This window comes from Leptonychotes weddellii, chromosome 13 (assembly GCF_054177405.1).
Source record: "Leptonychotes weddellii isolate Sample4059 chromosome 13, ASM5417740v2, whole genome shotgun sequence".
NCBI classification, from domain to species: domain Eukaryota; kingdom Metazoa; phylum Chordata; class Mammalia; order Carnivora; family Phocidae; genus Leptonychotes; species Leptonychotes weddellii.
Genome location: NC_138381.1, coordinates 12,767,165 through 12,781,648, shown reverse-complemented (window position 1 = coordinate 12,781,648; position 14,484 = coordinate 12,767,165). Strand labels below are relative to the sequence as shown.

At 42.1% G+C, this 14,484-nt stretch overlaps 1 long non-coding RNA gene across 1 annotated transcript; it reads left to right on the top strand.

Moving 5' to 3' along the window:
* The first annotated feature begins 7,518 nt into the window (after positions 1–7,518).
* Positions 7,519–10,488, top strand: LOC145716731 (uncharacterized). The gene is made up of 2 exons (XR_014139558.1): positions 7,519–9,495; positions 9,538–10,488. It is a non-coding gene; the product is annotated as an uncharacterized LOC145716731 (long non-coding RNA).
* The last annotated feature ends 3,996 nt before the right edge of the window (positions 10,489–14,484 follow it).

Sequence of the window (14,484 nt, the reverse complement as noted above, 5' to 3'; positions counted from 1 at the left end):
GTGATTCATCACTTACACATGACACCCAGTGCTCATCATAACAACACCCCTCCTTTATGCCCATCACCAATGTAGCCCATCCCCCACCCTCATTTCTCCGTCAACCCTCAGTTGGTTCACTATCGTGAAGAGTCTGTTATGGTTTGCTTCCCTGTCTCTCTCTCTCTCTCTCTCTTTTTTTCCCCTTACCCTATGTTCATCTGTTTTGTTTCCTAAATTCCACATGTGAGTGAAATCATATGGTATTTGTCTTTCTCTGACTTACTTCACTTAGCATAATACATTAGTTCCATCTACATCATTGTAAATGGCAAGATTTCTTCTTTCTGTTGGCTGAGTCATATTCTGTTGTATATGTACACCACATCTTCTTTATCCATTCATCAGTCCATGGACACTTGGGCTCTTTCCATAGTTTGGCTATTGTTGATAATGCTGTTATAAACATTGGGGTGCATATACCCCTTTGAATCTGTATTTTTGACCTAATCACATCCCAAAGGCCCCACCTCATAATACCATCCCATTGGGGATTAGGATTTCAACGTAAGAATTTGGGGGGGGGACAAACATTCGGTCTATGGCACTAGGGTTAGACAGACGGTTGAAGTCCTCAACTCTGATGCTGGCAGTGGGACTGGAGAGGAAGAGTTAAATCGGAAACATAGGAATCAGTGACAGGTTGGAAATTGAGATACAGCCTCAGAAGCACTCATAAATGACCTCCGAGGCTTCTAGTCTCCTGTGTTTGAAGCTTAGCTGTCTTCTGATTGCACCTCATTCAACAACTGGTTATAATTCTTCATAAACCTCACAATTTTTTTTCAGTTAAATTCCACAAAAATATATTGTTTAACTGCCTTCTGCATCCATTTTTGCTTTTCTCCTAAATTGCTTCCTGTTCTTTGACCTACGGTACCATCTATATCACTAAGAATGTCCATAGGACAGTTACACATCAATGAGGTGAAGAATTAAGATAAATAGTCGGTTAATTTAAAGAACACTTTGCATGACTGTTTCCTGAAGGCTTCTGGGGAAGGCAGTGGGCTGGCTCTTCTGAGTGGTTACCTCAGTTCTGCATTCACCCAATCCCCCCAACACTGAGGCCCACTTTGGAGATAACATCACAAGGATTCTGAAGTGAAAACAAACAAAATCCTGTATTTATATCGAACATCACCAAAGCCGTATTGCACAGTAGTCAACTAGTGAAAAGGGAGATCTAGAATCAGAGCATCCTAGGATACTCTCCATGCAAACCGCTGCACTTTTTATTCTAATGCTGACAGCATGCACTGCACACATCATTGCTTTGCATTTTGTAACTTTTATAAGCCTTATTTTGGATACAAATCAATGTCTGGAATGTCCAGAATGTAGCAGTACTACTGAAGATTAGGAAGGCTGTGTGGTAAGGAACTTCTTTAAATCTATGCAAGATGCTCTTCCGTCATGCACGCTGGTTTCCCGGGTTTATTTCTCAGTAGAAGATTCGAAGTAGATTTCAGTAATTGTTTCATGCTTTTACACAGTATCTTGGTAACACGAGGCATTTACCTTGTCATATGCACTGAGATCAGAAGTTTGCTCTTGAATGCCCTGTTCAGTATAGTGGCCCCCAACTATATGTGGCTATTCAAATTTAAACTTGTATCAGGTAGAATTAAATAAGATTTAAAATCCAGCCAGCCCGCTTTTCACTGCTCGGTACCTCACGTGACTAACGACTGCCATATCGGAGCGCGCAGGTAGAGACTATTTCTCTTACTGCCGGAAGCTCTATGGAGCAATAGTTATCTAGAACATAATCTGTGGTTTTCATTTTTTAAATATATGGCTGTAGAAAGATCATACCCGACTTTTAAAGAACGTTAATAATTTGAAAAATTGCATACAAAATGAATTTTTGTTTTGGAATTCTGTTTACAAATTCATGTTTTTAAAGTAATTAAAATGAATACAGCCCAAAGCATGTACTTGCAGAGGAGCTTTCTTCCAAGTTGCTTATTCTCCCGGGCCAACATTCATTTATTCATTCACAAAATATTTACCGAGTGCCAGGCACTCTTCTGGGCTCTGGAACAACATAAATAAATGCCTGGCCTCATGGAGCTTACGTTGTGCCCAGTGGGATGAGAGGCAAATATTATTTCTGTTTTCAGGGCCAGACACAAAGGTATTATGTGCCAAACCAGTGAACAAAATGAGAATATTCCAGTTCCTACTTTGTTGTTCATTGAGAAGTCATAGAAAGAGGCAAATATTAAGAATATAACTTCTGGGGCACTTGGGTGGCTCAGTCAGTTAAGTGTCCAACGCTTGATTTCAACCCAGGTCATGATCTCAGGGTTGTGAGATTGAGCTCCACGTTGGGCTCCACTGGGTGTGGAAGCTTCTTGGGGATTCTCTCTCTCCCTCTCCCTCTGCCCCTCCCTCTGCTCTCTCCCTCTCTTAAAAAAAAAAAAAAATCATTGAGTTCCTGATCTCTCTTTCCTCGGCTAAGGAAAGTATGTAAATCTTGTAAATAAAGGGTTTGCTCTGTTTAAAAAACAAAGAATATAACTTCTGATTTTGAACTGTAGTCCCATCATCAAAAACAAGCCTTGCAAAAAAATTTCAAATATTATTTCTGAAAAACCATGTTTGCCTGACAAAGCAGGTGAAGAACTTATACACAGTTTCCAATGTCACCATCTTCCTTCATGGAATCAGAGTATCTACATTTGGAAGTGGTTTAGCTGCTTCTGTTCCAGCTTTCCTCCTACAACATCCAGCCATGAAACCACTTCATCTCTAGCTGAGCACTTCGGGTAGCAGAAAGCTCGCTGACTTAACAGACAGCAAGGGTATGTTTTCATCAGTCCCAACTTTCTTTAGTATTAGTATTAGAACTAGTATTAGTATTACGGTATCACATATCCGTAGTTCAAAGTTTAGGAATAACAGATAAAAACAAAAATGTTAAATTAGTTGTATTCCTGCAACCCAGAGAGATAACTACCATCAGCAATTTGGGATATAGTCTTCACGAATTTCTCTGTGTCTGTCTCTATCTCTATCTCTCTACATGCTTACAAAATAAATTTCTATTAAATTAAAGTTGTGCCATTTGTATCCTGCTTTTTCTATTTAACCATATGGCACAAACATTTTCTTTCTTTTTTTTTTTTTAAAGATTTTACCTATTTATTTGACAGAGAGAGAGCACAAGTAGGCAGAGTGACAGGCAGATGGAGAGGGAGAAACAGGCTCTCCGCCGAGCAGGGAGCTGGATGTGGGGCTCGATCCCAAGACCCCAGGATCATGACCTGAGCTGAAAGCAGCCGCTCAACGGACTGAGCCACCCAGGCGCCCCTGGCACAAACATATTTTCATTCAAATAAGTGTGACTCTACAGCACCATTTTAACAGCCGTATAATTTTCCATTCAGTGAAAATAGATATATATGAATATCTAGAGATATCATGATTTATGTAGAAAGTTCATGTTGTTCGAAATGTTTCATTATTATAACCAATATCGTGTTGAACATCCATGTACACATATCTTCGGGACGCTGATAAATCTCAGTGAACAAAATCTAGAAACGAGACTCTAGATTCTAGAGTGAAAGTTTCTACACATATTTAAGACTTTCATGCATATTACCAAATTCTCTCCCAGAAAAATTGTGCCTGCAGCAGCGAGAATGCCCAGCTCCCAAAGCCCTAGCCCATGATACTGTTCTTGAGGGACTTTCACCTTTCCTCTATTTTTTACTCATTGGTTCCCAGCTTGCTCCTGGGACAAACTTTCTAGTGTTTGAATAAAACCATCATGTCCTGCGAAGTCTCCTCCTTTTTAGACTTAATATCCCCCCAATATGGATTAATAAATTATTGTCAACCTGGAACCTGCAGGATCAATAATTCTGTCCTTGATCTTTTACGGCTCAACATTCTAATAGATGACTTGGAGGAATCTATAAAAAGCACGCTTGCAGATTCTGCTCAACATTTATTTAGTGCCTACCAAATGCCAGGCGTGATGCTTTGTTCTTAGGACCTAAATACAAATGAGCTCTCTTCCCAGCCCTGGAGGAGCTCTTGGAGCCATCCAGATGGAGAAGTAAATGATGCGGTTCGACCTACTGATTTCCAACATGGCACGTGTGGTAACTAGTATTTGTGACAGAGGGGCACCAGACGTCCCTGTCCCTTTCACAGGGCTGCCACACACCGACTGGGAGATTCTGCTCTGGTCAACGGCATGTCAGGCCCTGTTCTCCAGGACAGTGCCATAGAAATCATTTTTTGAAGTGTCACGCCCTTTCGCCCAGTATGGCCACAGCAGAAGCATGTCTCCAATACGCTGGGACACATGTGTCCTGTAGCTCAGCTCTGGCTCTCCCTGCTTCTGACAATTTCCCAAGAGACGTTTTGTCGGCGAATACAAAACCAAAAGCATTTTGAAGAGTTTTAGGACCCAGTCACTTTAAACTTAAAGAAGATAAGCAGCTTCAAATCCTTTTGGGAGGGGAATCAAGCAGGGCATAAATACGCAAGACGGTAAATCCAAAAGTCCGCTGTGAAATATAAATTAGGCTGGGAACAGAGAAAGCGATGCTCCAAACTCTAAAACATCCAGCACTTCATGATTGACGGATGATTCTGTTACTAATAATTACGAATATTAATCCAGAACCTTCTTCCCCTGCGATTAGCTCTCCCTGGTGCCCAACTTCCTGCTGTGCGGTAACAGCCTCATTCACTTTACCCTCCGAGAACGAGCTCTTTGCTCTCCTCAGGAAGCCCTCGCGTCGGACAGGACTTGACACAAGAGGCAGCCCCTCCCTGTCAGATGTCCTGGTGGAGCCAGAAGGACCTAGGAAATGTCACTGTACTTTGCACTGTGAGGTGTTGGATGCCAAAATCAACAGCCCTTCTTCCCAGAGAAGTACAATCAGCCTGTGATTTGAAGAGTGAAATAACGAAGCATGCCTTGTTCTATTACAGGTTTATATGCTTCCATCTTTGGATTGCTGCCTGACACTTTACTTGAAGGCTAGTGGGTGAATGGAGCAGAACAGTGGATCTTGTTTCTTGCATGTCTTATGAACCGTGTCCCACTTACAGGAGCTCAGGGAGTGGACCAGAGCTGGCTCTGCCTTCTTGCTCTCCTTTCCAGAATTCTATGGCTCAAGGACAGAGAAACTATGTGCCCGCCCTTGTTCCACACTGGGGCACCACCATGTGGGGTTACCAGCTTTCTTGGTCTTCATTTGCCAAATCAAAATCTGTTTGTAGTCTTCACAAACAGCCGCCCCTTGGACCACCCGTGGCCCTAGACGTGGCCACACCGGCAGTGGGTCAAGACCCACTCAGAGTGACAGCAAGAGGGAAAGGCTGTGCAGGCCCCAGAAATGGGCTGTAGGCTGTTTTGGCAGGGAATTCCAAGGCCCTGGCTACCTGGAGCATGGTTTGGAAAGGGGGAGCGCTGAGCAAGGAGTAGACAAGACCCCTTAGCCTGTGGGCTCCTTGTCCTGTGAGGAGGGGCTCCTGTGAAGCAGACAGGCCCGGCACAGGGGCTCCTCTCACCTGGGTCTGTGGGCCGTCCTGCACACATACCCACACACACAGACGCTCTCTCTCCAGTCCTTCCTCCTCCTTTTTTTTTTCTAATTTAATTTTTATTGAGATAATCGTAGATGATTACCATGAAATGGTTACAGTTACAATTACATCAAAAGGTAATAAGAAATAGTACATAAGGGGCGCCTGGGTGGCTCTGTCGGTTAAGCGTCTGCCTTCGGCTCAGGTCATGATCTCAGGGTCCTGGGATCGAGCCCCGCGTTAGGCTCCCTGTTCAGCGGGAGTCTGCTTCTCCCTCTCCTTCTGCCCCTCCCCCCTGCTCCTGCGCTCTCTCTCTCGCTCCCACTCTCTATCTCTCTCAAATAAATAAATAAAATCTTTTTTTAAAAAAAGAAATAGCACATAACATGGACATGTTGACTGGAAGTGTCTACATACATATATGAAAGAGCATTTATGGAGCAAAACAAGAGAAATAGGGGTAGGCCATGGTCAGGGTGGGGAATTCTAAATAGGAACTTGCCATCCATGTCATGATGAAGTTACATATCTGTCAAGGAAGGAGGACATGTCATTTGACAGTTTGTTAGCTTGATTTATGACTTTTAAATATGCAGACCTATGGCATGTGACCTCCCGTTGCACCTCTGCCTCCCAGCCCTGCCAAGGTTAGGGGTGGTCCTAGGACTGGAGAGAGGTTCATTCCTAAGTTAATGACCCCTAAAGATAGCCCGAAGATTCTGTAACCTAACTAGAAGAGCCTGTGAGGCCCCAGGAAAGGTCCTGTCCCTTCCTTGGGGTGCCTGTAAGACCATGGCAGCCAAGGGAAGGAGCATGGTAGGAGTTTTGGGGGTGGTGTGCAGAAAACTGGGGTTTGGGGAAAGATCCTTTTAGTGAGACTGAAATCAAGAACTTGGGATAAATGATCCCTGTTCCCAAGAACTTGGGATAAATGTTCCCTTGGGATAAATGATCCATGTTCCGTAAACTTGTCCCTTTCTCTGCTTGGTTATTTGCTTCTTTGTTCTTATTCTTTTGAGATTTCCCTTAGCATCCCAGCAAAATTCCACAGGAGAAGCTCCTAGAGTTGAGAGACCGGGGAGCCCCACGCCTGTGGGCTTGACTAGCTGGTAAGCTCAGAGCCCTGGGGCAGGACACAGCTGGTGGAGCCAGGGAAGGTGGAGGCCTGGAAGCGTTTTGTGAGCTCTGTTTCATTGCCCTTTATAGGACCAGCAGAGGACCCAGCAGCGAAAGGAACGTAGGGCCTGCTCCTGTCCCACCCTAGTGCCCAGACTGTGTGTGTGTGTGCTCAGACAGTGTTGCTGAATGAATAAACAAATGCCCTTAGCCACCATGGTACACAAGGTAAACGCTCGGTAGAATATTGAGTTAAAGAGTTATTTTTAAGGGGCGCCTGGGTGGCTCAGTCGTTAAGCATCTGCCTTTGGCTCAGGTCATGACGTCAGGATCCTGGGATCGAGCCCCACATCAGGCTCCCTGCTCAGTGGGAAGCCTGCTTCTCCCTCTCCCACTCCCCCTGCTTGTGTTCCCTCTCTCTCTCTGTCTCTCTCTGTTAAATAAATAAATAATAACCTTTAAAAAAAAGTTATTTTTAAGCATTTTCATGAATGAGGGATTACTAATAATTAACAAGGAAATAGAAACATAATGTATCATAATTATATAAGTGTATCAACATACTGATAATAACATTAAAATATAATTAATACTTATTAACTTAGTTAACATTTAAATAGTCAATAATAAGTTATTTGGATTACCTGATTGAATTTATTTGAACTAAATTTACTCTTTTTTTTTTTTAAGATTTTATTTATTTATTTGACAGAGAGAGACACAGCGAGAGAGGGAACACAAGCAGGGGGAGTGGGTGAGGGAGAAGCAGGCTTCCCGCCGAGCAAGGAGCCCGATGCGGAGCTCGATCCCAGGACCTGGAATCATGACCTGAGCCGAAGGCAGACACTTAAGGACTGAGCCACCCAGGCGCCCCTGAACTAAATTTACTCTTAGAAAGTTTGATCATTTTGTCTAAAGAGAGAGAGAAAAAAAATTGTTATGTTACCGAATGGAATACAGGGGGATGATTTAAAATAGCTTCGAGTCCATGCATCATAATTTCTTCCTGGTTTTAGCCTACGGAGCACCATGTTCTGAATTGTTTGCAATGTCCTTGATGGATCTGCCCTTCCTTAAGATGTTTACTTGTATTTGTAGAACGAGTTCATCCACCAAGATAAGAACGTTTGCTTCTAGGACAGGTCTGCCAAGTAAGGGTGCTCAGCTTGTCTTTATTTAGATATTTTTATTCCAAGTTCTTGAACAAGTCCCTAGATTGTTGTCTTAGCATATGTGTTTGCAATACTTATGCTTCATGTTGAAAGCTCTACTCTTTCTCAAATTACCAAGCCCTGTGTGTCTCACCTTTGGCCAGGATTATTGACATGTTACCATGACTCTGTGCAAGGCAGACCGCAGCGCATTCTGACACATTCTTATCCACACCAATGAAAGCTAAGACATGTAGATGAGTGGAATAGAATCAAGGGTCCAGACATAAATGCATACGTCTATGGCTAACTGACTAGGGGTCCAAGCCAATAAAATGGGGCTTCAGTAAATGGCGCTGGGACAACTGGATCTCCATAAGCAAAAGAATGAAGTTGGACCTCTGTTTTGCAGTGTATACAAACATCACATCAAATGGATCAAAGACCTAAATTTAGAAACTAAAACTGTAGAACTCTTAGAGGAAAACATAGGAGTAAATCTTCCTGGCCTTAGGTTTGGCAATGGATTTCTTAAAATGACAAAAAAGAACAAGCAACAAAAGAAAAAACAAATTGGGTTTCATAAAAATTGAAAGATTTTGTGCATCAGTGGACTATTATGAAAGTGAAAAGGCAACCTACAGAGTGGGAGAAAATATTTGCAAATCATATATTCAGTAAGGGACTTGTATTGAACATATAAGGAACTCTTAGAATTCAATGACAAAAAGACAAACAACCAAATTCAAAAACGGGCAAAGGACTGGCAGAGACATTTGTCCCATAAAATAGATAAATGACCAACAAGCACATGAAAAGATGTTCAACATCATTAGTCACTAGGAAAATGCAAATCAAAACCACAGCAAAATACCACTTCCCATCCATGAAGATGGCTACAATTAGAAAGAAAGTTAACAGAAAATAACCAGTGTTGGCAAGGACATGGAGAAATTAGAACTCTCCTACATTGCTGGTGGGAAAGTAAAATGGTGCAACCGGGGCTCCTGGGTGGCTCAGTTGCTTGGGCGACTGCCTTCGGCTCAGGTCATGATCCTGGAGTCCCGGGATCGAGTCCCGCATCGGGCTCCCTGCTCAGCAGGGAGTCTGCTTCTCCCTCTCCTGCTCCCCCCTCTTGTGCTCTTTCTCTATCTCACTCTCTCTCTCAAATAAATAAATAAAATCTTTAAAAAAATAATAAAATAAAATAAAATGGTGCAACCACTGTGGTAATAGTTTGGTGGTGCCTCAGAAAGTTCAACAGAATTACCGTGTGATCCCGCATTCTAGGTATATACTGCAGAACTGAAAACAGGTACTCAAACATCTGTATCTGGACACAAATGTTCATTGCAGCACTAGTCACAATATCCCAAAGGTGGAAAGAACCCACATGTTCGTCAGGGGCTTTATGGATGAACAAAGTGTGGTATAGTGATACAAGGGATTATAGTTGGTCCATAATATTCCAGGGCTACATGCTACATTCTACAATGTGGCTGAACCTCAAAAACATGATGCTAAGTGAAAGAAGCCAGACACAAAAGGCCACATAGTATATGTTTCCATTTATATGATACTCTGGAATAGGTAAATCCATAGACACAAGAAACACATTAGTGTGGGCGCCTGGGTGGCTCAGTTGGTTAAGAAACACATTAGTGGTTGCCAGGAGTTGAGGGAAGTGGGGAATGGGAGTGACTGCTTAATGGGTAGAGGGTTTCCTTTTGAGGTGATGAAAATGTTTTGGGACTAGATAGAAGTAAGATTGTCCAACATTGTGAGTGTACCAAATGCCATTGAACTCTATACTTTAAACTAAAAAAAATGGTTACTTTTATGTTATGTGAATTTTACCTCAACAAAATACAGGGGAAAAAATGACAACAACCAGGCCCCTGCCCCTCTCCCAGATAGCCCTGTGGAGCGGCCTCTGTGGGAATGAATCCCAGTGCCCACAAACCCTCAGATTAGTCCTGTAGGTGATAAGGCAGTCCTCAGGGGGCAGGGAGCAGCCTTGTCCTGCCATTCACTGGGGCATAGCAAAAAGTCACACATGCCAGGGCCGTTCCTGATCTCCCTGTGTCCCCCTCCTCACCTTCCACCAGCCCTCTGCTAAGCAAGTCTTGGATGTCGTACCAGGACTGGCTACATAATTGGTGGAGTCCAAAGCAAAGTGAAATTGTTAAAAGGTTATCAAGAATTTCAAGATGGCGGCAATAGAGCATTTAGACAAGCCCAGGGCTCTTCTCTTCTAAGTCCTGTGTCCTGTCTACATGGCACACCTACCCTGGTGGGCCCCATCCCTGTCTCCTGTGCCGGGCTCGGTCATCACTTGATAGCACCGTAGACTCTCTCTCTCTCTCTCTCTGGCCATGGTGATTGCTTGTATGCTGTCCGAGCCACCTCAACCCCTCAGCTGTCCCCACAGAACTGTCTTCTGAAGCCAGATCAGTTTCATGTTCTCTCACCCTTTCTCCTCTCACCCTGTCTCTCACGTTGTGTGGGACTCGGTTTGCCTGAGCCCTCAGTGGGACCTGCAGAAATTCTGGCTGCCATGAGAGCTCACTGTCCTGACAGGGAAGTTGTGGCCCTGAATGTCAGGGGACAGAAAGAGGCTCTGTCCTGGTTGGGGGGGGAGGGGGTTCATGCCTGATGATCCCTAAGGCCCCCTCCAGCCCTGAGATTCTATATTTAATCTCGGCTGATGTGTGCTGTTACACCCATTTTCACAGATGAGTAAACGGGCACTCAGAGACGTTAAGTAACTTTGGCAAGGTCACACAGCCGGTGACCTGTTTCATTTTGAGTACAAATGTAACCTAGGACAATTTAAGACATTTAGTTCTCTTACTTTTGGCAATACTGGCTCATATCTAATTACCTGCTACGACTCTCTTAAGATCAGGACTTTTTTTTTAAATAAATTTGCTGACTAGGTTTCAGTTTCGTTTCATTTTCTATCACTTTGGTTTCAGTTCTGTTTCTCAGGATACTCTCTTTCCCTTTCCAGTGATAGTACCTGATCCTGTTAGAATCATTCCTTTGTGATTCCTCTGATTAAAATACACTAATTATTCTAAGGCAGATATTCCTAAACAGGACATTTAAGCAGATTTTAAACTTAGTACCAGGCAAATTTAGTCCAGCATTAAGCAAAATGCACCTGCTTTATTGTTATCATACATTTGCCCAAGAGCTGCCTCAGTGTGTATGTCCATGTGTGTGGTCCTTGATGTGAAAAGACCACCAAGAATCTCTGTCACCCTGATCAGTCAAATGTAAAGAACCATTGCCTCTTCAGGGGAGAAGGAAGGACTGAAAACTCCCTGACCGAGCTGGGATCCTGACTATAAAGTGGAGGAAAGGAGGTGTGAGTCTATTTCTTCAAAGCTTATTCTCAGCTCAGTGGAAGTCTGAACAGTCCAAAGACTCCATGGGACAGCATGAACAGAAAGTTTGAGGAAGGGACTCAAAATAGTGACTGAGTGGTTGGATCTCTTTTCAGACTTGCCAACACTGAGAGGGCGATAGAAAAAATCGAACTTCTGTTTAGACAACCTTCTTCAGAGGCTAAATCACTAAGATATTTGAGTTCTAAAAAAATGTCTGCTTGAAACTTAAATCCTTGATGCCCCCGTATTTGAAATTATATTGTTTTCCATTCCAAAATGAATATATGCTCAATTTTGACAATGTAGAAAACAAACCAAAAAAAAAGTAGAAAGAGAAAGAAAAAATTCAAATTGCAATTTTGCCATAAAAAGATAACTCCTGGGGCGCCTGGGTGGCTCAGTCGTTAAGCGTCTGCCTTCGGGTCAGGTCATGATCTCAGGGTCCTGGGATCGAGCCCCTTATCGAGCCCCTCATCGGGCTCCCTGCTCCGCGGGAAGCCTGCTTCTCCCTGTCCCCCTCCCCCTGCTTGTGTTCCCCTCTTGCTGTGTCTCTCTCTGTCAAATAAATAAATAAAATCTTTAAAAAAAAAAAAAAAGATAACTCCTCTTCGCATTTTAGTGTACTCTCTTCCATTTCTTTTTTCTACTCATATTTTTGCATGTTTTTTTTGTTTTGTTTTGTTTTGTTTTGTTGTGTGGAGAGAGCGCGAGCCAGGGGAGGGAGGGGCAGAAGGAGTGGGAGAGAGAGACTCCCTAAGAGTCTCCATGCCCAGTGAGGAGCCCAACACAGAGCTCCATCTCAGGAACCTGAGATCATGACCTGAGCCAAAATCAAGAGTCAGTTGCTTAGCAGACTGAGCCCCCCAGGTGCCCCTTTGCATATTTGTTTTGACCTTGCTATTTGTAAACTGTTTTATCCTGATGTTTTTCACTCAACATTATATTAGAGCATTTCCCTGTGTTGGTACATATTTTACCAACTACATTTTTAATGGTTACATAATATTGTCTCATGCATATATGATGTATTTGCCCATTCATTTATTTTGGGATAGTAATATTGCAGATCATCCTAGTATGCACATGTTTGCATATAAAGCCTTTTTTTTTTCTTTTTCTGATTTAGGATTATTTCCTTAGAATACATTCCCAGAAATAAGCATATTAAAAGGTACAAAAAATTTTAAGATTCTTGATACATACTGTTACATTGCTTTACAAATTGGTTGTAGCAGTTTACACTCCAAAGTAGCCTATTTAATATAAGTATTACTGGTAAAATCAGCTTTTTAAACTTATATGAAGCAAATATTCCATTAAATCAGTTTACTACACATCTAATTTATCTAAAAATGCCCTTCATTTTACCTATGCCTCTGAAAGGTTTTTGCAGTTTACTAATGTAAATATTTGAATTTAAAAATCAAGTTTTAATCAGTTTATTTATTCGACACAAAGTCATAAAAAGAAATATAACATAAGGTCCATGTCCCATAGAATAGACAAGAATTACACATAGAAATACTTGGGGAGAAGAGAGGGCTGGGTAGGGGGTGTGGTAGTTCAGAGGGAGATGAGGCTCAGGGGGACCAGATGGTTGGAGAAGACAGGTTAGTTCCTTTCCTCTGGGAGTGGTAGAATCTGACACTGAAGTATGGGTAGACTTACAGACAGACAGACAGGGTGAGAAGGGCCTTCTTGACTTGGAAAATAGGATTCACAAAGATGGTTCATCATAAACATTAGAAAATGAGGAGACAGCAGGCTCAAATTTGCAAGTGATGTAGACTATATTTGTACACCAAATTCTGATGTTCCACTTCCTGATTTTTATTCAAAGAATCAGTCTGCAGAAGCTCATATAATTTTAGAGCTCTAAGAGATTGTAGCAATCACTCAGCCCAATACCTCCCATATCCTATATTTTGCAAAGGAGGAGGTGGACATTAGTGAGGGATTATAAGCTTTATGTCCTAGTTTCCAGGACAATGCTCTTTCTACTGGGCCCTATACTCTCAGGCACACTATATGGGAATGTGACACAGGCTAGGATTATTTAACCCTTTATATGGTGTTATATTTATATGGTTACACACACACACACACACACACACCAGTCTTACAGAGCCTGGGAAAATAAGGGGCATGGGGGGAGCCAGGTAGGAGTCATTATGTAGATGTGACAAAGTGATAGACTTTTGAATAGCTTCAAAATTTAGTTCCATACCTGTATTGGGATATTTTGGGTGGAATGATTAAATGATATAAATACTGGAACTATTTGTGTCTTGCAAACTTCAGTATTTTTAAAGAAAGTCTACAAATGTAGTCATCATATAAATTAAACTTCCTTAACCCTTACTAAATAGGAGCCACCCTACTAAATTTTATAAGGAATGTAATAAACAATAAGATGGAGGATGTAGCCCAAGCAACTCACAATTTAACTGAGGAAATAAGATATAGACACATATATCTACAGGTGCACAATGATTTGATACAACTTTTCTGTAGCTTCTATTGCCTAATCAATGTCTTACAAAGAGTGAGCCCTCAATACATATTTGCTGAATGAAGGAAGAAGAAAAAGACCATTTCCAGGTGGGATGGTCATGGAAGAGTTCCTGAAAGAGGAGATGTGAGCTCAGTCCCTGAGGATGGTTGAGATTTAGAAGAATGAGGAGAAGATAAGCAACATTCCAGACAAGGAATAAAGCACAAGCTTAACTGCCTCTTCATGGCAGGTTAGATAAACATGTTCTCTGATCGCTAAAAATTAACTTTCCACAATAGATAAATGCAGCATAACCAGGCATGTGAACATACACATAGCAGAAAGTTAACAGCATACCTCTCCAAGAGGTAATTTTGGGGCAAAAGAAAAAAAATATATGTTAAGAGGTAGCACTGAAAAATAAATAAACTATTAAAACAAAGACCGTAAAAACTTCTCCCTAAAATCTTTTCCTCAATTATATTGCTATAAACTAGAACAATCAGGAGTGGAAACTATACCATTTCCTGAAATGTCAAAGAGATGTTAATGATTAGTGATCACATAGTCACAAGATACTGGTGGATGCTGGTTCTCTCCTGGTGTAAAAGGTATGTAAGTTCACTTCTGTGATTGCACGGGGGCAAAGATGTTACAAGTTTACACAGATCACTCACTCTGCACATAATACCTTTGCTCCAAATAACCCTCTGTACCTTTTATACAGTGAAGG